The 20,845-nt window shown below is 40.3% G+C and overlaps 1 pseudogene; it reads left to right on the top strand.

The window, feature by feature from the left end:
* The first annotated feature begins 418 nt into the window (after positions 1–418).
* The window catches only part of LOC119088833, a 32,514-nt pseudogene continuing 12,087 nt past the window's right edge, over positions 419–20,845 (top strand).

Raw genomic sequence — 20,845 nt, 5'->3', positions numbered from 1 at the left:
GAAAAAAAAATGGTCAAGAGGAACAAATATGCTGGTTAGTTTTTTGTTGTTGGTGGTGGTGGTAAGTTTTTGTTTTGTTTTGTCAGCTTGACATTACCTAGGGTAATGGAAGAGGAAACCTCAATTGAACAAATACATCAAATTGTCATATAGGCAAGCTGGGGGTTGGGTGGCATTTTCCTAATAGATGATTGATACAGAAAGACCCAAATCATCGTAGGCAGTGCTGTCCCTGGGCAGGTGGTACTGGGTGCATAATACAGTTTGGGTGGCAAGAACTGCTGAGTCAGTGCACCTTCCCTTTATTTAAAAAAAAATTCTTCATGATGTTAATGTATTATTTGGACACTTACTCAACTTTTCTTGGACTAGCTTTAAACCGCGCGCTCCTCGTGGCTGGCTGCTACCCGCAGCGGCCATGTCGACGGAGGAGAGTGCTGATGAGAAGAATCATGGCCATGGTTACCTTTTTAGAGCTTTACTGGGAGAGAAGGGAGGGAGGGAGGGAGAGAGAGAGAGAGAGAGAGAGAGAGAGAGAGAGAGAGAGAGAGAGAGAGGCAGATGGAAGGAAAGTGCGGAAAGAGAAGAAGGGGGGAGAGAGAAAGAGAGAGGATAGACAGAAGGAAGGAGCAGAAAGGAAAGAGAGAGGGACGCACATAGGGCCCACCCACTTTTTAGGCTGGGATGCCGTTGCAGGCTGATGACGTAATTAAGGACTGACTCCTTACCCCCCCTCTTGCGCGCGCGCTCGCACGCGCACTCTCTCTCTCTCTCTCTCTCTCTCTCTCTCACACACACACACACACACACACACACACACACACACACACACACACACACACACACTACTCATCTGGTGTTTTAGAAGAAACTGGAACAGAATGAATAAATGAAAATCACCTTTACATCTTTTTGAGATATAGTTTTATGTGTTTTCGGTTCTACATCACAGCAGAGAACTTGGCTTAGAGTTTAGCACTTCATCTGCTTACTCTTCCCGTGTTCCTGCCTTGCAGCTGTCTCTTGGATCCTTCAAAACGGATATCACACTCACTGGGATTCATGGTTTCTTCGCAGGATTTTCCTTCCTTTTCTTTCCTGTTTCAAAACAAGGAGTAAGTCTACACAATAGCTCAAGGGATGTGGAAACCAGCCACAGACTGTAGCATCCCTTCCCCTCCCCTTTCACTAAGGTGCCACTTGTCAATCAGATCTTAGTGTCAAGGTCATGTGTAGTCTCGCAAACAGCCCTGCTGGGGAACTGCTTTCATTTCCCCTTTAGTCGATTACACTGATTCTCAGCCAAGTGCAGAAGACACTGGGTGACGTTTGTGTGCTTTTTTTTTTTTTTTTGGTCTGTTTTAGTTTTGTTGTTTGTTTGTTTTTCCTCCCACTGGGGAAGGGGATTGGCAATTAAGTGAGTGGGACTAAGGAATTGTTTAACAGTCCATAATGCACAAGGCATCTCCCTCCAGCAAAATAATCATTTAAGTCAAAATGTCTGGCGGACTGAGGCTGAGAAACCTGCTTTTACTAAGAGATGAACAAACTTGCAGAATGGTGTTCTCAGCCCTGGCCTTTAAGATGTCTTGGCGTATCCGGTAATGAGCTGGTGGGAAACAGGCAGCAGTGGACAGGTGCCGGTTCAAGTCCCTCCTACTCCCTGCTCAATTCAGGAGAACTTCGGCACATTTTCTGGGGAGAGCTGAGATTAGCCTTTTCTGTAGGAAATTATATAGATTCTCTACTTCTGTCTATTGTAAAACTATCAAAGTGTGCTACAAAGATCCTTGGAGAGCTCTTAGATATGATCAAAGACCCCTTGGCCAACACAGTGTTGTCTTCTGGCACAAACAGTACCCAGGCATCGCACACAGGAAGCAGAAGGTCACTGCTCTGGCTCCCAGCACAATGAAGATCAAGACCAGGGACTGCCCTGAGCATGCGGAGATAAAGAAGTTTCACCCTAATGATGTTATTTGCTTTTTTTCACTTTCATTATTTTATGAGAGTGGAATTTTCTGAGTCAGTGTGATGTCTGATAATGTAAATGATTAACTTCTTGCTATTAACTATACATAAACAATTTGCAACTATGCTACCGTTCTCAATTTTTTTTTGCTAAATGAATAGCAAATGAATAAATAAATGATTCTAAAATCTCCCAGTTCATTTGTAATATGCAAAACAGATTCACCTCACACAGAGAAGAGTACTTTGCGTTTTCAGTAATATTTAAGAATATAAAGAAGTCAAAAAAGTTTAAGAATTGTGATTACAGCATAGCACTTCCCAGACATTAATGATTATATGAATTTTATTGGTATACTTCATTACAGTGAATTGGATTGTCTGGGGGCTATGACTTGCTTTGTCAACATGATAGGATCATGACAATGCCCAGACATTTGGGCAAATATTATTCTTGGTTGGGCCATGGCGACATTTCCAGATGACATTAGTACTTAAGAAGTTGACCAAGATGATCAAATCCATGTCCACATGTCTCTGCACAGGTCTCTTTCATGACCACCCACATCCTCTACCACCACCCAGTTCTCCATGGATGGTAATATTGCTACACTTGTCAAGGAGCCTTGTGTATGAGCAAAGCTGTCTTCACAGGTAGTGATACTCCTAGGCCATTTCCCCGTCCATAATGGGTCACCCCCATGGCACCAGGGTGTGATATCAGGTGGGTATGAGCCAGAAGGATTCATACATGGGCAATGTTAACAATGAAGTTATTGCCCCTAAAATACCATATTGAGCATAGTCTTACTGCCAACCAAGATGACATGGAGAAGACCTGGCATGATACCTACAGTGTTCTGTGCATGATTCCCAAGAAATACCAGTTGCTGCTCACTGAGCCCCAGATGAACTGATCATGCTGGAGACCTTGAATATGCTAACTGTGTATGTAGCTTTACATACGGGGTTGTTGATATGTGCTTCTGATCATTGTGGAGGCCCAAATTATTCAAGGTCAGAGAATCTGAGCTTGCTTTACTCAGCAGGGCTCCATAAGGGAATGATTTGACCACGGGTGTGGTTATCAGGTATTTGGAAGGGTCTGTACTTGCTGTATCAAGCAAGGGGTGAGATCTTTTGCCTCTGCCCATGGCATTGCTGCAAAAAGCCCTTTTGAATAAAGTTCTGGGCCATTGGATATTGACTCAGGTCCTCCCAAAGCTAGCCTGTGTTTCTGTCTTTCCTTGTATTGCCTAGGCCTCTCTTTCTACCTGATATTTTCTTATTCCTCTCCTCAAAAGTATCCATGGTAAAGTGGGGGCAGGTCCCTCACAGATCATACCACTGGCATCAGGGTAGATTCTGGAAATCTGTTCACCCACACTGTGTCCAGCTACTACAGCTACTCTCTCCCCTACGCCATTCCAAATCTGGACCTCTGCTGGCAGGGACCTGAAAGAAGATGCCGTGAAGATCCTTACAGAGCATGGCTACGGCTTTTCCACTACAGTGGAGTGGGATGTCATTCATGTCATCCAAGGGAAGCTACACTACATTGCCCTGGACTTTGAGGAAGAGGTAAATACTGCTGTATCCTGGAGAAGAAATATGAACTGACCCACTGCCAGGTTGTTACTATTTGCAACAAATGGTTCTGTTATTCCTAGGTCAGTCTTCTAACCTTCTTTCCTGGGTGTAGACTCCTGTGGCATCCATGAAACTACCTTCAATTCCACCATGTTCAAGTTCTGATGTCAGCATCTTCAAAGACTGATATGGCAACACAGTGCTGTGTGGTGGCACCACCATGTACCCAGACGTTGAAGACAGGATGGTAGCATCACCTTGTACCCAAGCACCGCAGACAGGATGCAGAAAGAGATAACTGTTCGGGCTCCCAGCACCATCAAGATCAAGGCCAGTGTTCTCCCAGAGTGCAAGTCCTCTGAGGATTACGGCTCTACCCTGGCCTTGCTGTCCACCTTGAAGCAGAGGTAAGTCCACAACTGTGAGTATGACAAGTCCCGCCCTCCATCCTGTACCACAGATACTTCTAGGCTGACTGTAACTGAGCTGTCCCTTTTTTGACAAAACCCATCTTGTATAGAAATAAAACAAAAACAAACAAACAAACAAACAAAACTGAGACAGCATTGGTATGGCTTTATTTGTTTATTTATTTTTAATTTGCTTTTGTTTTTACTGGTGCTTTTAGCTTGGGATTTAAATGATCCAATGAATGATGAAGGCAAAGCTCTACAATGTGCCTGAGCACTGATGGATTGTACATTTTTTTTTTGTGCTTGTTTGTTTTTAATAGTCATTCCAAGTAGCCATGAGAATCATGGTTACAGTAAGTCCTTTGTCCTCCCAAAAGATACTTCCCCATACTCCAGAAAGGAGGATGGCCCTGTCCACACCCAGGTTCCATGCAGGGGAGATTATGCAAAGCTTTTGTAAATTATGTACTACATTATTTTTAAATTCTTCTGCCTTAATACATTTGTGTCTTTGAATGGTCAGCTATTAAAACTCCCTTTCTTGCACCACCGCCCCCAGCTTGAGATGTATGAAGCTTTTGGTCTCTTTGTCAGTGGGCTGAGGTGTGGAGGCAGCTCACTGACTCAATGCCAGTTTAATGGAAGTCTGTAAAAAGAAAAAGAAAAAGAAAAAGAAATCCAAAACCAACCAACCAACCAAAACAAAACAAAAACAAAAACAAAAAAGCCCCAAGACTGTAGTCAAAAGTTTCTCGGGTCCCTCCCGGCCCCATACCATCCAAACAAATCTCTCTCACCTGCAGTCCTACAGCTGCTTATAAAATAATCACTCAGAGGCTTATATTAATTATAATTGCCCAGTCATTAACTCAGGATTTTACTGATGAGCTCTTACATTTAAATTAACCCTTAATTCTTATCTGTGTTTAGCCAGGTGGCTTTTTACCTTTTCTCAGTTCTGCCTTGACATCTTGCTTTCTCTGTGTCTGGCTGGTGACTCATCACTCTGCCCTTCCCCTTCCCAGCATTCTCCTAGTCTGCTCACCCTGCCTATACTTCCTACCTGGCCACTGGCCAATCAGCGTTTTATTAAACCAGTGTACAAGTGCATTATCCCACAGCATTTCCCCTTTTTTTTTGTCTAATCAAAAAGGATGGTTTTAACTTTAGCATAGTAAAATTACATATAATACAACAGTTATCAAGCAAGAATTACAGTTATAATATCTAGTCTATTTGTATTTGGCAAAATTAAAGAAAATATTCTGTTATCTATCCTGTATTTGTGAGTCTAAAGTTTTATATCTAATTTATCTTTTATCATAACCAAGGAGAATTACAATTATAACTATCTAGTCTTCAACTATATCAAAGGCCCCCAAAGGATATAATGTTACCTAAGTAAACAGGAAGAGAATTGTAAGCAACTTCCAAAATTTAGAATGACAGAGACAGCTAGCTGCCTAGACAGTCACCAAAAGTTCTTCTGTAACATTGGGGCATCCATGTTCAGCCTATAAGCCTAGAGTTTCTCAGTTGCTTCTCCCTATGTCCTGCAGAATGTCTGGTAGTTTCCTCTGCAAAGCAGGAACCTGAAGGACCATTTTGCCTTGTTTTGGCAAAATTTAGTGGTCATATTTCCTTGGGTTCTGCATGTCCAGTTGCTACAACATTTTGTCAAGCAGTCCAGGCAAGAACAGTTTCTTGTCAAAATGGCCAGTTTTGCCAAGAAGAAGATAAACTCCATATGGAGTGTCTTTGATGCCCATCTTCCTCTTTGAAGTAAATCGGTGCTGCCAGGAGTAGATATGCCTCATTGTCCAGGAAATCTAAGTTTTTAAATCATTTAAAATGCCATATTCTATCTTTGAAGTGTTTGATGATTACCTACCTAATTGAAATATACCTTTATATACCTAAAAAATGTAACTAGCATGACTATAAGTTTGATTATCATAGATGACTAATTATTAATCTATATTTCTTAATTATACATTACAATTTTTAATTAGTTGCATAAACATAATACCTTAAACAAGAGTAGAAATATATATATATACTATAGCAAAATTAACTTTAAATTTGTAATAAACTAAAATCTATAGCAATGTAAAACCTTTTAAACAAGTTGTTCTTTAAAAGTATATTCAATAATTACCCTTTTATCCTATCATATTTATATTATACCCCTTTCTTCTTTAGAAAGAGATTACATTCATAATCAACCTCCTTTAAATAAAAATAAACACTTAGAAACAACGTTTTTGGAATTTGGGTGTAGCTTCTGATAGTATTTCCTCTGTTTGGGGTGCTGGCAATCTAATGGGGATCCTGAGAAAATTAAGAATCATGGTCAAGTTCTGACTGGAGTAGTCTGTGAGGCTACATTGTCTGAGCCAGTTGCCTTGAAGCTGTTCTGGATGTTGGAACATCTGGAGACCTCTCAGGGGATCTTCCTTGATCAAACCATATTAGCGTAGAAGCATTTCATAGATCCTCATCTTCTGTGGAAACAAAAGCAGAACCTCTTTTCCAAAGTAACATACCCTTAGACACAAATTTTGAAGTCAAGATACCTTTAAAATATATATATTGGTTTAACTGCTCAACCATTAGCTCAGGCTTTTACTGACTAACACTTACACTTAAATTAACCCATAATTCTTATCTTTTTAAAATAATTCTTATTTAAAAAATGCCACATTTTTTAAAACCTTTTCTCAGGTCTGCCTTGACATCTTGCTTCCTCTATGTCTGGCTGGTGACTTTTCACTTCACTTTTCCTCTTCCCAGCATTCTCCTAGTCTGCTCACCCTGCCTATACTTCCTGCCTGGCCACTGGCCAATCAGCATTTTATTAAACCAGTATACTAGACATTGACTAAGTAGAGAAAACTGGCCTCTGTAATGTGGGCTGGTCTCATCCAATAGGCTGAAAGTCGGCAGAAAACAATATGTTTAGCCTTTACATAAGATGGAGATTGCCTACCTTTTAGATAGATTAAGCTGCTGAAATCCTACTTTCTTCAAATCTTTGAACTCTAAAACATTGCCTCCCCCAGGTCTTGGGTATGCAAACTTTCATGAAGGAACTACAACACCTCTCTCCCAGGGTTCTAGTTTTCAGACTCATGACTCAGAACTATCATACAAACAAATTGCTTTTACTAAATCTCTTTACCTCTCTCTTTATAGACTACCTGTGTATCTACCTGTCTCTCCTGTTGGTTTTCTTTCTCTGAGGACCTGTGTCTAATCTTGAAGTTTCTGGCATGGCTCCTGAAGTTTATACACAATAAATGATGTAACTTCATGGGATCTGATGCCCACTTCTGGCTTGTATAGGTACCAGACACACACACACACACACACACACACACACACACACACACACACAATTCACATATAGATTCATGCACAAATAAATAATAAAAAATTAAAAAAATAAGTCACAACTTTTTTAGATGAATTATAAAATGTCAGTTCCTGTCTAAGACCACCTGAATCAGAATATGTAATTTAACAAGCTCCACAGTGGTTGCAATCTTTTTTTGTGCGGGGGGGATTGAGACAGGGTTTCTCTGTGAAATAGTCCTGGAACTTACTCTGTAGCCCAGGTTAGCCTCGAACTCACAGAGATCCGCCTGCCTCTGCCTCCCGAGTGCTGGGATTGAAGGTGTGTGCCACCACTGCCCAGATGCAATCTTAAACTCTATCCTAGAGGACTTCCCAACAATGTGTGCTAGCAGAATTACTGAATACATTTATTTAGCTGTTTAGAAGAACTTGAGATTGAATTTAGAACCAAATGCATGCTAGGTAACTATGGTGGTTTGAAAGAAAATGGGCTCCAAACGGAGCAACACTATTAAGAGTTATGGCTTTGTTGGAGTAGGTATGGCTTTGCTGGAGGAAGTGTGTCACTGTGGGGGTTTTGAGGTCTCATATGCTCAAGCTTCACTCAATGTGATCCACAGACCACTTCCTGTTGTCTGCGTAAGATGCCGAACTCTCAGCTACCTCTCCAGCACCATGTCTGCCTCTTTGCCGCCCACCATGTCCTGCCATGATGATAATTGACTAAGCCTCTCAAAATATAAGCTGCCATCTTAATTAAATGTTTTCCTTTATAAGAGCTGCTGTAGTCATGGTGTCTCTTCATGGCAATAGAAACCCCAACTTAGACAGTAATTTCTTTATCATTCTGCTACATCCCAATTCTCTCTTTTTACATTTTGATACAGGGACTCACCATGTTGCCAAGGCAGGTCTTGTGCTTGTGATCCCCCTGCCTCAGCCTCATGAATAACTACTGTTTCAGTACTGCTACATTAAGCCAGGATCTAAATAGCTTTTTTTTTTTTTTTTTGTTTTTCGAGACAGGGTTTCTCTGTGTAGCTTTGCTCTTTTCTGATTCACTCTGTAGCCAGGTGGCTCGAACTCACAGAATCTCCTGGCTCTGCCTCCTGAGTGCTGGGATTAAGGGCGTGCGCCACCACCGCCCGGCTCTAAATAGCTTTTTAAAAATGCCCAGACTACCCTCCAATTTAGTCAGAATTGCCGAGAATGGAGTCTGGACTATTATATATACAGATGATTTTTATATGCAGTCAAACATGAGCATGGTTCAAAGAAAAGATGTAAAATAAATAATTACAGCCTAAAGGCCTTAATAAATTACCAAGAGAACATGATGATATTAAATGGTTTCCCAGCTCTTCTGGCAGGGACCTGGGGCATCAAAGTCAGCCCCATCTGTCACAATTGATCCTCTGAGAACATTTAATGGATTAATTTAACATAGACTCAGTAACAAAAAAAAAAAAAAAAAAATCAAACCCTATAATGAAACATTGCAAAAAATGGTATACTATTGTCTATAAGGGAAAAATATATTTTTTTGTGTGTTTGATATTAGGTTCTGGAATATGGATTTTGCTTTGAGAGTTAAAAATTCTTTCCCAGTACAGAGTTCTTCAGTTGTTATATGCTTTGGTGAAGGACCAGAACTCTAGGACAATATGTGCGTGTGTGGGGTGTGTGTTGTTTGTGTGTGTATGTGTTTATCCATATACATCATATATATATACATACATACATATACACATACTTGGTTGTATGTGTGTGTGTGTGTGTATGACATTTATAAATGTAGTTCTTTTGTGATGTAATGACTATTTGTAGAATTATTTAGCAGAGTCAGGTCTCCTGACTTCAGTGTGTCTTAACTGAGTGTCATACTGCACTCCTGTCAGATGAAGGGGCATCAACATTGAACTATTGACCCAGAAGTAGCCATGGGACTCAGCTTCCAAGCCATATTATGCTTGTCTCTCTGCAGAGATCGGGACCTTCAGAGAAGAACTCATTAGTGACCAAAAACTGTTCCCAGCTTTTTCTTCTTTACCCCCAAAAGGACAACTTAAGAAGAGAAGGAGTGGGAAAAATTAAAGTAAAAAGGCACACTGCTTGAGGTACTGTATGTTGGAGAGATTTGGAAAAATTTATAATGTGTTCCGTGCTCAGAGACAAAAGTTTCCAAGAAGACATTTAGGCTATTTTTCTTCCAAGAGTCTACATCCTGTTACACTCTGGAAGAAGTGACCTCATGTGTTTGTATTTGTCTCCCTCACAGAATCATTTTCATAGCTTTAATGCATGTGCAGATCTGAGGATATGCAATGCATGAGTCTCTGGCCTCAGCAGATCATTCAAAGAGCATGCTGCTGCTGCTGCTTTGAGAATGGCGTCATCTCTTTCTCTAGTGGCACCAGGGTGTGAGGGGAGTGCTTGCCTGGGAGAAAGTCTGTGCCAAGTTACTTGGGAAATGTATGCCATCGCTGTCGAAGGAAGCTAATAAAAGTTAAACAATATTAAATAGTGATACTTGTTACTAGTCTCACAGGAACTGGCTGAAACTACTATAATCCCTTACAGTGTATTAGAATTATAAGGGGATTGCTTGAACATTACCTCACTTGTACAGCCACTTTGTAGTTTATAAAATGATTCCCTAGGTCATCTTAACTCTTTCAAGATTATTGGGAATTCTGATAGAAAGATATCATACGTCAGTGAGAAAACTAAAGCTTCAAAAAAGATCAAAATCATAAGGGTCTAACATTACAGATTCATATACACAGATTAATCAATTGATTTCCACAAAAAATATTGATGGAAAATACAATTGTAATTTCTCACCTTTGGGTTATGGAAGCCGAGAGACATTGACAACACAGACTTCACAGCATATACATTGTGATGAGGAGTTAGGTCTTGCCTGACTCCTTTTAAAGTCCTCTGTCCATGTGTAAAACTTCCTCTCTTTAGACCACTGGCTTTGCTGTTAGGCGGGCCCAGGTGTAAAACTTGGCTTCCTCAGAGGTGGGCTGTGGGTTGAGCCTGAGAAGCCCCTTAGTCTGGCTACCACAGCTTTCTAAGCTGTAAAATAGGAAAAACAATTCTTACCTCAAGGGATTGCTTTGAGGAAAGCATGAGCTAATGTTTTTTAAATGTTTAACATAGTGCTTGACACAAAAAGCGTCCAATTACTATAACTGAGCTACATTTGATCTCTGCTCCCTATTAATACCATTTGTGTTTTGCAGAAGTCACGTGTTCTTCCTGGAGCAGCGTCCATCTGCAGTCATCTCTGGAACAAAGCAAAGCTGTGAAGTGCTAATGCGTTCATCTCTCTCCTTTTGTGTCCCCTAGGACCAGCCAAAACTCTGGTTTCCAGATCTGTGCCCAGCTGTGGGCTTCAGAGCCACACAGAATGGGTCTTTATCACTAGATCCAGTGAGAGCCAGTTTAGAAGGGAAGCAAATGGTCTCTGTCAGAACATATGGTTGGAATTCCAGAGATTAGGACCCCACACTGAGAGGCTCTGCTGGCTGGGCCCTGGACATCTCAGTCAACCCCAGCTGTCACAGTTGATCCTCCAAGAAATCAGCCATCTCATACTTAATTGTGAGACCCAAATAGTCCTTATAGTCAAGGCATCCTGAAGAGTGTAGACATCAGTCTTGACACCCAACCAGCACCTGCTAGTCCCCAGAAAAGAAAGGTACAATTCAGTCCCTGCTCCCCATCTTGTAAGCTCTGCCTTGTCTTAAGGCAGAAATTTCTATAAATCCTGGGATGATGGCTTATGTCTGCATTCCCAGCCTTTGGGAAGAGGAGGTAGGGGGATTGCCATGGGTTTGAGGTTAATCTGGACTACATATGGTGACTTCCAGGCCACCTTGGGCTAGAGAAAGAGAGAGAGAGAGAGAGAGAGAGAGAGAGAGAGAGAGAGAGAGAGAGAGAGATTCTATTTCAAAACCATAAGATCAAAAACAAAATAAAAAAAATTTAAAAAAAAAGAAGAAAGGAATTGAAGGAGGGATGAAGAAGGAGGGAGAAAGGAAGAGGGAGGAGGGAAGGAAGAAAGAAAAAAAAGTAGGACAGAAAAACTTCCCGTTATTGTCAAGCCTGCTTTGCCTGTAGGCCTCTGACCTTTGCTCCCTTGCCGCCCACTTGTCCTCAAGTTCCCTTCGGTGAGCTCCAACTGTGTCTTGCCTTCTATATAGATCATATAGTGCTTTAGTGCAAAGTGGATTCTGCCAAGATTTCTCGCTTAGCCCTGAACTGCTTGCAAGGTGATTTTCCTCTTCCTGGTTGGGGGGATGGAGCTCAAGGGGCCTCACTTTTTATCCCTTTCCCATGTCTGACAGTTTGCTTGGGGAGTGGCGGCGACTCCCTCTTCTGTATCATCTCCTCTATGGCAGCATTTAAAGCATGGGAATGTTCTGGGTGTAGTTGACATTCGTGCCTCAGTCTCCTTCCTCTGCCTCTGACTTCACTGCCAGTGATTCTCTCTGATGATTTATGAGCAACCTGATGCGAGGCACTTGTTAGAGATATAACTCATGTTTTAAGTCCGTAGAGAAAAGTAGGTTTTTCTTCTTAATTTTCTTATAGGCTCCTCTCCTTGTCTTTTAGTATAACTATGCATTTTGTTAATTACGTGCCAAAATTTATTTAAGGATTACTAGAAAAATAGCATTTTTCCCCCTGGTTCAGATGAATGAGAACTTTGTTTCCATATTACTAATTAACATTAGTAATTAGTCCAAGATAACCCTGGAATATGTGGAGTGGGCCTCAAACCCAATCAGAGAATGGCTGGTTATCTCTGTACCAGCTGTACCATTACTGCACTAATGGGCACATCCTGTCTGGCGGGTGGGCTGATAGAGTTCACAGCTGGATCAAGCTGTTGTTGACTTTACCCCAACAACCTGCAAAGTACCATGAGGTGTTGTAAAAGCTAGTCACGGAGAGGAAGTGTCTAGCCCAACTGCGACTTGACTTCTCTACCTTACACCCCAGGTGTATGTGTGTGAGGGGCGGTTCAGCAATAGTGTCAACTACTTCTGGGGAGCAAGTAAGAAGAGTGGAAAGATCCTATTTTGTTTGGGGGGCTTCTAGGTTTTCTCTGTCGCTCTAGTCCTAGGGAGGCATCTCACACCTGGCAGGGGGGCTTTGTCTAGTGACTCATTGCTTTTAGGACCAGAATTATCTAGCCTTGTAGGGCATCTGCCTCCAAACTCTCATTTTTGTTTTTTTAGTTGGATTAGCGGATAGTAAGTTTCCATGTGCCCCCCCATTCTCTCTTCATCTCCCACACACCCCCATGATCTCTCCACCTTCAATGTCCTCACCTTCATTTTACCTATGCTTTACCTGTTTTCTATCTCTTAAGGAAGTTCCTTCACCATTGTCCCTTTCTGGTTTCTTGGCTCAAATTGTTGATACTAGGACATTCAAGCGAGAGACAACATGTCCCATTTGTCTTTCTGAGCCTTCAATACACCACTTAGATACATAATTCTATAACTTTTTTCAGTTCTATCCATTTACCTGCAATTTTGATGATTTCAGTTTTCTTTGTAGCTGAGGTCTATTCTTGCTAGATATCTAGGCTGGTTGTAATTCTTAGTTATTGCAAATGGGACTCCAGTGAACATGGACATGCAAATGTGTCTGTAGTAACACATAGATTCCTTTGAGGACAGCCCTATGAGGTCTATGGCTAGTTCACCTGGTAGTTCTATTTCTCAGGGTGTTTTTTTTTTTGTTGTTGTTGTTTTTTTTTTTTTAACTACCAGATTGATTTTCAAAGTGACTGCATCCATTTAACTCCCACTGGCTTTGTAGAAATGTTCTCTTTTGCCCACATTTATGTCAACATTTGTTGTCATATGTACCCTCCACGGCAGCCATCTTGGCTGGGTTGAAATACAGCCTTAAGCAGTTTTAATGTGCATTTCTCCCACAGCTAAAGATGTTGAACGTTTTTTTTTAAGGGTTATTCATCCATGTGTATTTCTTCTTTTCAGAAATCTCTGTTTAGTGACATTGTCCATTTTTAAATTGGCTTGTTTGTTTTCTTGGAGTTTTTTTTTTCGAGTTCTTTGTATATTCTTCTTGTTTTCTATCAGATTATATTTGACAGAGATTCTCTGCAATCTGTGGTCTGTCATTTCACTCACTTGGTAAGTTTCCTTGCTAGACAGAAGCTTTAAAGTTCTTGAGATACTCTCTGTTGACTGTTGATTGTATTGTCTGTATAACCAGAGTTCTGTTCAGAAAATCCTCACCTGCACTTATGTGCTGAAGTGTGCACTGTGTTCTAGCAGTTTCAGGATATCAGGTCTTACACCGATGTCTCTAATCCATTTAGAGTCTAGTATAATGAAATGAGATATATGATATGAATCTAGGTTTACTCTTCTACATGTTAATATCCAGGTTTTCCAGCACCATTTGTTGAAGATGCTAAGCTTTATTCAATTTATCTTCTGTCTTACTTCTCAAAAAACCAGGTAGCTGTGGTTGAATGAACTTCTATCTGGGTCTTCTTTCCAAACCCATTGATCCATGTTTCTTGTGCCAGTACCATGCTGTTTTTATTACTGTGGCTCTATACTATAACTTGGAATCGAATATGGCAATACCTCTCACGGCATTATCTTGGTTAAGATTACTTTGGCCATAGGTGGACTTTTATGCTTCCACATAAATTTTAAGATTTTTGTATGTGTCTATGAAAAATAGTGTTGGGATCTAGATTGGGACTGCATTTGATCTATAGATTGCTTTTGGCAGGATGGCCATTTTTCATAATGCTAACTTTCTGATCCTTGAGCATGGGAGGGTCTTTCCAGTTACTATCATCATGACTTTTGATCCTTCAGGGCTTTCTTTACAGTTTGGTGTAGATGTCTTCCATTTCCTTGGTTAGGTTATTCCAAGATTTCTTGTTTTGGGGATGTACTGTGGATGATTGATTGATAAATAAAGTGCTGATTGGTTAGTAGCCAGGCAGGAAGTGTAGGCAGGACAAGGAGAGAGGAGAATTCTGGGAAGTGGAAGGCTGAGGCAGGGAGGTACTGCCATCCACCACCATAAGCATGATGTAAGATACCAGTAAGTCATGAGGGTATAGATTTATAGAAATGGGTTAATTTAAGATATAAGAACAGATAGCAAGAAGCCTGCCATGGCCACACAGTTTATAAGTAATATAAGCTTCTGAGTGACTATTTTATAAGTGGGCTGCGGGACTGCAGGGGTTTGTTGGGACCGGAGAGAAACTCTCCAGCTACAGGGGTGTCTATTGTTAGTGGGAATAGGTTCCTGATTCTTTTTCATTATGTTTGTAATTGATAAAACCGGAAGAGTATTGATTTTTTTAATGTTAATTTTGTATCCTGCCACTTTGATGAACCTGTTTATCCAGTCTAGTACTTTTGTGCTGGTTTTTTTAGTGGTTCATATATAGGACTATATTTCTTGCAAACGGGGATACATTGACTTCCATTCCGCTTTATATCTCTTTTGTTTCCTTCTTTTGTCTTGTTACTTTAATGTCTTAGTAATTCTGTGACAAATACTATGACTAAAAGCAACTTGGAAAGGAAAGGGTCTATTTCATCATAGAGTTTTAGTCCATCATCCAGGGAAACCAGGAACTCAAAGCAGGAACTGAAGCAGAAGCCATGGAAGTGTGCTGCTTACTGGTGTTTCCTTCATGGCTTGTTTAGTCTGCTTTCTTTTAGCACCCAGGACCACTGTTCCAGGAGTGTCACTGCCCATAATAACCTATACTCTCCCACATCTATCATCCATCAGGAAAACACATCACGGGCCTGTTCACAGACCCATCTGGTGGTTCATTTTCTCAATTGAGGTTCCCTCTTTCAAAAAGACTCACGTTTGTACCAAGTTGCTGTAAAACTAGCCAGCACAACTGACCCATCATCAACTTGACACACAAACACATGCTGTTAAATCCTAATATTTTCTTTATCGTTATCTCCAAGATGTAATATCAATATCAAAACCACAATGCATAAAACATATTTCAAACTTCAAAATTCTACAGTCTTTAAAATTCCAACACTCTAAAAGATCCACTCTCTCTAAAATATCAGGAGTCTCTTTCAATGTTCAAGCATCTCTAAAACAGCCCAAGTTTCTTAAATGATCCAGCCTCTCTGAAATTCCCATGTCTGCAAATTTCCAAAATCTTTCTAAAACTTAAGAGCTTTTAAATCCAGGCAGAAAGTAGTTGGTTACTCCCATAACATCCATGCTACTATTGCAGTAGGCTAGTCATTATTGATGCTTACAGGGGTCAGAACTAGGAAAGACTTTTGATGATTTTTATCCCTCAGTAGCACACATGGCATCCTTTAGCACTGTGAAATCTAGCCAGTAGGGATAAAACGTTTGCGAAGGTATCAGTTTGATTTCTCTATTTCCTATGACTCACATATGTGGTGTTTTCAGCAGTAGGGTCTTACTATCATGTTTTGGATGGCAACCAAGAGCAACAACTATGACCTAGTGTATTAATTACTTTTCTATTGCTGTGCTGAAATACTATGGCAAAGCAACTTAAAGAAGGAGGAATTTATTTGAGCTTCTGGTTCCAGATGGGTAAGAGTCTATCACAACCATGGTGAGGAGATGTGACAGCAGGCAGTCATGGCAGCTGGGGCAGAAAGCTGAGAGCTCACATATTAAATCACGAGCAGGAGGCAGAGAGAGAGAGAAAGCACATTGAGAATGGTATGAGTCTTTAAACTCTCAAAGCTTGCCTCCAATAACACACCCACCCCAATAAAGCCACAATTCCCAAGCGTTACCAGACAGCATCACCAATTGGGACCAATGTATTCAAATGCCTGAGACTGTGGGGGACATCTCATTCAAACTGGCATGCCCATAAGCTATTTTTTGGAGTGGCTTAAGAAACCTTATTGAGCTGGGTGGCAGTAGTGCATACCTTTAATCCCAGCACTCGGGAGGCAGAGCCAGGCAGATCTCTGTGAGTTCAAGGCAAGCCTGGTCGACAGAGCAAGATCCAGGACAGGCACCAAAACAACACAGAGAAATCCTGTCTTGAAAAAATCAAAAAAAGCAAAAGAAAAAAAGAAACCTTATTTATAAACAACTTTAAAAAATGCACACTTCTATAAAGATGTCAAAGGTTTTCTGAAGTGATTTAAAAGAGGATTTGTTTAAATGAACAAAGCTTATTTCTACTAAAATACACTTACAAAGAGGAAAACAAAATTTTGAATGAATGAATAGAAACAATTACATATGTCTTCTTAGTCTCCATTTTATTCATACCTTTAACATATGAAGGATGCATGAATAAAAAACAGAAGTAAGCGTAAAATAAAAATAAAAAGCTGCTGAACTCTTCAAGTACATGATGTATATAAGAGCTAAACCCTGCTTAAACTCAGGGATGGTGAGATGTGGAAAACCGGGGCCGGGTGGATGGTGGTTAAGGAGAAACACTCAGTTTCTAATGGACACTGCAGTTTTGCCCTGTGATTAACTTTCAAGTACTGATTTTTGCCTAGCTCCTCAGCAAAGCCCCAGTATTAGGAAAGCCAGGGTGGATAGCATATGTCGCCTGTGTGCAGTACAGCTCAGGCCACCCCAGAGAGTTTATTCTCAGTCTCCAGTTGAGAATAACCTGGGAAGAAAACATTAGCAGATGCTGAGTTTTCACTAACCGCTGTATTACTGTCTTCTCTGCTGGGTCCCACTTGGCCAAGGATCACTTGACTCTAACTTTGGAAAACTGTCTGGTAGAGGAAAGAGAAGAAGAAAGAGGATCCACAATAAGAAAGAGAAAGTAGGAGGAACAAAGGAAGGGGAAGAGAGAAAAGAGAAAGAGAAGGGAAGGGGAAGAAAGGGAGAGGTAGGGGAAGTATCTCATTCTGAGAATCAAGAAATTTGGAATTCATGTCCACCCTGCTACTGTCTTTCTGAGGGAACTTGGGCATCTTACTTCTTTCTTTGCTTTGATTTGAGCATCTGTAAAATGAAGCAGTATGATGCCATGGCCTAAAATCCCTTCCTGGAGTAAGATAGGGGTGTGAAGTACAAAATGTAAAACCAACCCCATCGTGAACAGGGTGCATGTACTAATAGGGCTAACCTGGGCTTGTACTGCTGTCTTATTAGACCATTAGCAATACAGAAAAGCAAATCAATAACAGGCTTCCTACCTGCCCTTTATATAGGTGCAGTTTACATTTTATATCATGATAGACATATAAAGTCTTCTACACACAGTGTAGAGAACAATAAAGTTAAGTTCCAAAGTCCATTAACTTGACCATGGTAGGAATATTAATAGAAAAATTTTGGGCTTGATCCTTGATTCAGTTTTATTCCCCTTTTCAATTAATATTGTTCAAGCTGTGTAGGATGCTTCCCAAGGTGCAGCTCTCCAGTGGGGACAGAGTGTCCAAAGGTCTTGGCTCCTTTTCTATTCCACCTGCCAGAACAGCCAGCAAAGTGGATCACTTAAGTTTTCCAAAGTATATCAAATATTGGAAAATATGTTCTGGATTCCCTTTGTGAGTAGTTTTCAAAAAGTGCAAACGTTGTGCCTGTCTATTTTACAATAGTCATGAACTACATGATAGAAGTGGATTTAACTAAACTATTCTTTACTAAAAAAAAAGAGAGAGGGAGAGAAAACACACACTGCTCATCTAACACCATTCCTTACAGGCTGAACCACAGGAGGCTGCAGCAAAAACACTACTTTAGGAGAAAAGAAATCATTTTTTATAAAATTCAAATATTTATACTTAATACTAGAAGAATGATAAAACACCTAAAATACATGATTAGAGAACATTGGAATTAGAAAGTCAGTCTCTTGACTTCAAGTTCTCTACTACTATTAGAATCAATAATTAATTTAGTTATACTTCCACTATTGGCCTGAGATAGTCTTCCAGCACTGATTTAATGGACCTATACTATAATAATTTCCATTTTACAAACAAGGGAGTCTGAAAATTAGATGCTCACAAAGACCTACAGGAGAAACATGGTGATGCTGATATTCAAAGTCAGACTCTTCTCAAGATAAACATAATATCCTCATATCTAAATACTCATTTGGAGAATTACACTCCAGGTAATACAAAGAGGATGGTGTTGCTAAAATAAAATTTAAGATGTGGGTTGATTTGGGGCAAGGAAGATGAGTTCAGGCTAGCAGTGCCCACCCTTAAGTGATGCCGAGTCATCTATGTAGACATCAGTGAGAGAGCATGACCTCACACCCATTCCTTCAGAGCATCGGCGTGGGTCTTGGGGATGCTGTTTGGAAACTGGAAGCCCACTGTTTCAGGAGAAGTGGAAGGACTTGAGACAGATGAGCACCTCTGGAGTGACTGGGACTTCTCAGACTTCTGCAGAACTCTGGCTGCAGGTCAGAGCCTCACAGCCCTGGAAGCATAGACAGGAAAAACTGCCAGGACTCCTAAGGAGATGACATGTGGGGTTTCAAGGAATGGCTCAGAGAGTGGAGCTCTGGGATCCACAATACACCAGGCGACACAAAGCCTGAGAGATTCTAGCAGCTTCTACTTTTATACTTTAAAAAAAAAAACATGACACATAGTTAGAAATACATTTTAAAATCACAACCCAACAAACATGATCACATAGGTGTACATATTTAATATTCACAAGTAATTTACCAAAGAAATGGTTGCCTTTTTCTAAGCATTGTATTCTGACATTTTTCTACCACGTTAGGTAGAAGGTAGATCGATAGATGGCTGGATTTGACCCACTTTATTTAATAGGCCAGTGAAGAAACACAATGTCCTGCTTGAAAAGCACTGTCTGAATGGTCTCTAAGGGGAATGAGTGCCTGTAAACTTTGTGCTCAGGAGGAAGAGAAGAACACAGGCAGCCCCCCAAACATATTGATCACTTACTAAAAATACTAGACTTACGGAGGCAAGGACATTTAAGGCAACAAATGCAGTTTTGGCATCTGGAGAAGGTACTTTATTTAGAGAGGAAAAAGTAAACCAGAAAATTTAGAATTCCCCTCTACTGCTCTGAGTGAAGTAAGGGAGAGACTTAGAGAACAAACAACATTATGTTTATATGAGGTAAGTTAATAAAGTGCAATAAATCATAGAGATTGCTTCAGACATATATTTTCCTACTATACATTGATCTTTAGATCAACACTAGTGTATTTTGAAGTACTGTAAACTGTAAAACAATCTGAGTTAGTTTGTGAATCAGTTTCTTCTCTAAAAATGTGGAAATCCAAGAAATGTATCTTATTCTGCCATCTAGTGGTCAGTTTTGTTACTATCTGTTGCAAATTAACAAGCCTTTGGCTGGGAGAAGATAACTAGAAAGGAACATTTTTAACAATAATCTATCCTTTAGATATATTAGAAAATATATGATACTATTAGGAAAATCAAAAGCTGACATTGGTCCTCCTCTGTAGGCTGAATTATGTCACCTTTTTTTCAAATTACTCCCGCTCATTAAATTTCTATGTAAAAACCATAAAATGAGTAGGAGTAGGCTTAACGTGAAATAAGCAATATATTTATAAAGAAAATAATATAAACCTACAAAGAACACAGTGGAATAAAAGTACGTCCCATGATCCTTAAATGAAGGTTCACAATTAGCCAGGTGTGGTAGCTCATAGTTGTCATCCCCGCACTCAGGGGGCTGAGGTCAGAAGACTGAGGATTCAATGCCAGTCTGTTGAGACAATATACTGTCTCAAAACAACAGAAAAAAAAGCAAAGAAGTCTCACTATTGTAAATACGTATACTGTTGTCATGCTTCCAAATTCCAGTCAACAAACTCCTCCAAAAGATTTTCCTTAGCTATTTGACCAACACAAATTTTCTCCAGAGTTCAAATGAAAAAGAAAGTGTGAGTGAGATAATTAACCAAATTAAAACAAAATAAGAATATATAAGAAGTATGGAACCAGTGACAAAGTTCAGTGGGTAAGGGTTTTCCGCTTGATGGTGCAACCCTGAGAACACAAGAGGCAGATCCACTGGAAGTGGACATTGAGAACCGACGCTCCAAAGTTCCCCTGTGAATTCCCTTTGTCCACAGAATCATCACACATCACACACACACACACACACACACACACACACACACACACACACACACACACACACACACACACACCACATAATATACATCTCACATAAACACTCTTTGCTTTTGCATACTATTAGAATTTGGGGTCTTCTTCAGCCTTTCTGGACTTTACACTCGCTACTGACATTATGACTACATGCTGGTTTCTCAGTCTCCTTTCCTCCCTCCCTCCCACCCTGCCAGCCTGACATCTACTCTTCTACAGTATCTCAGTCTTAATTTGAAAAACAAACACACTCTTCTCTTCCAAATCTGGTGTCCCCTCACATTCGGAAAGCTCTTTGACTAGCTCTCCTAGCACATTACTGAAGATTGCAGGTGTATTGAAAAGTGA

The sequence above is a fragment of the Peromyscus leucopus genome, chromosome 12, assembly GCF_004664715.2.
Source record: "Peromyscus leucopus breed LL Stock chromosome 12, UCI_PerLeu_2.1, whole genome shotgun sequence".
NCBI classification, from domain to species: Eukaryota; Metazoa; Chordata; class Mammalia; order Rodentia; family Cricetidae; genus Peromyscus; species Peromyscus leucopus.
Note: the sequence above shows the minus strand (reverse complement) of the source record. Positions and strands in the feature narration are given on the sequence as shown.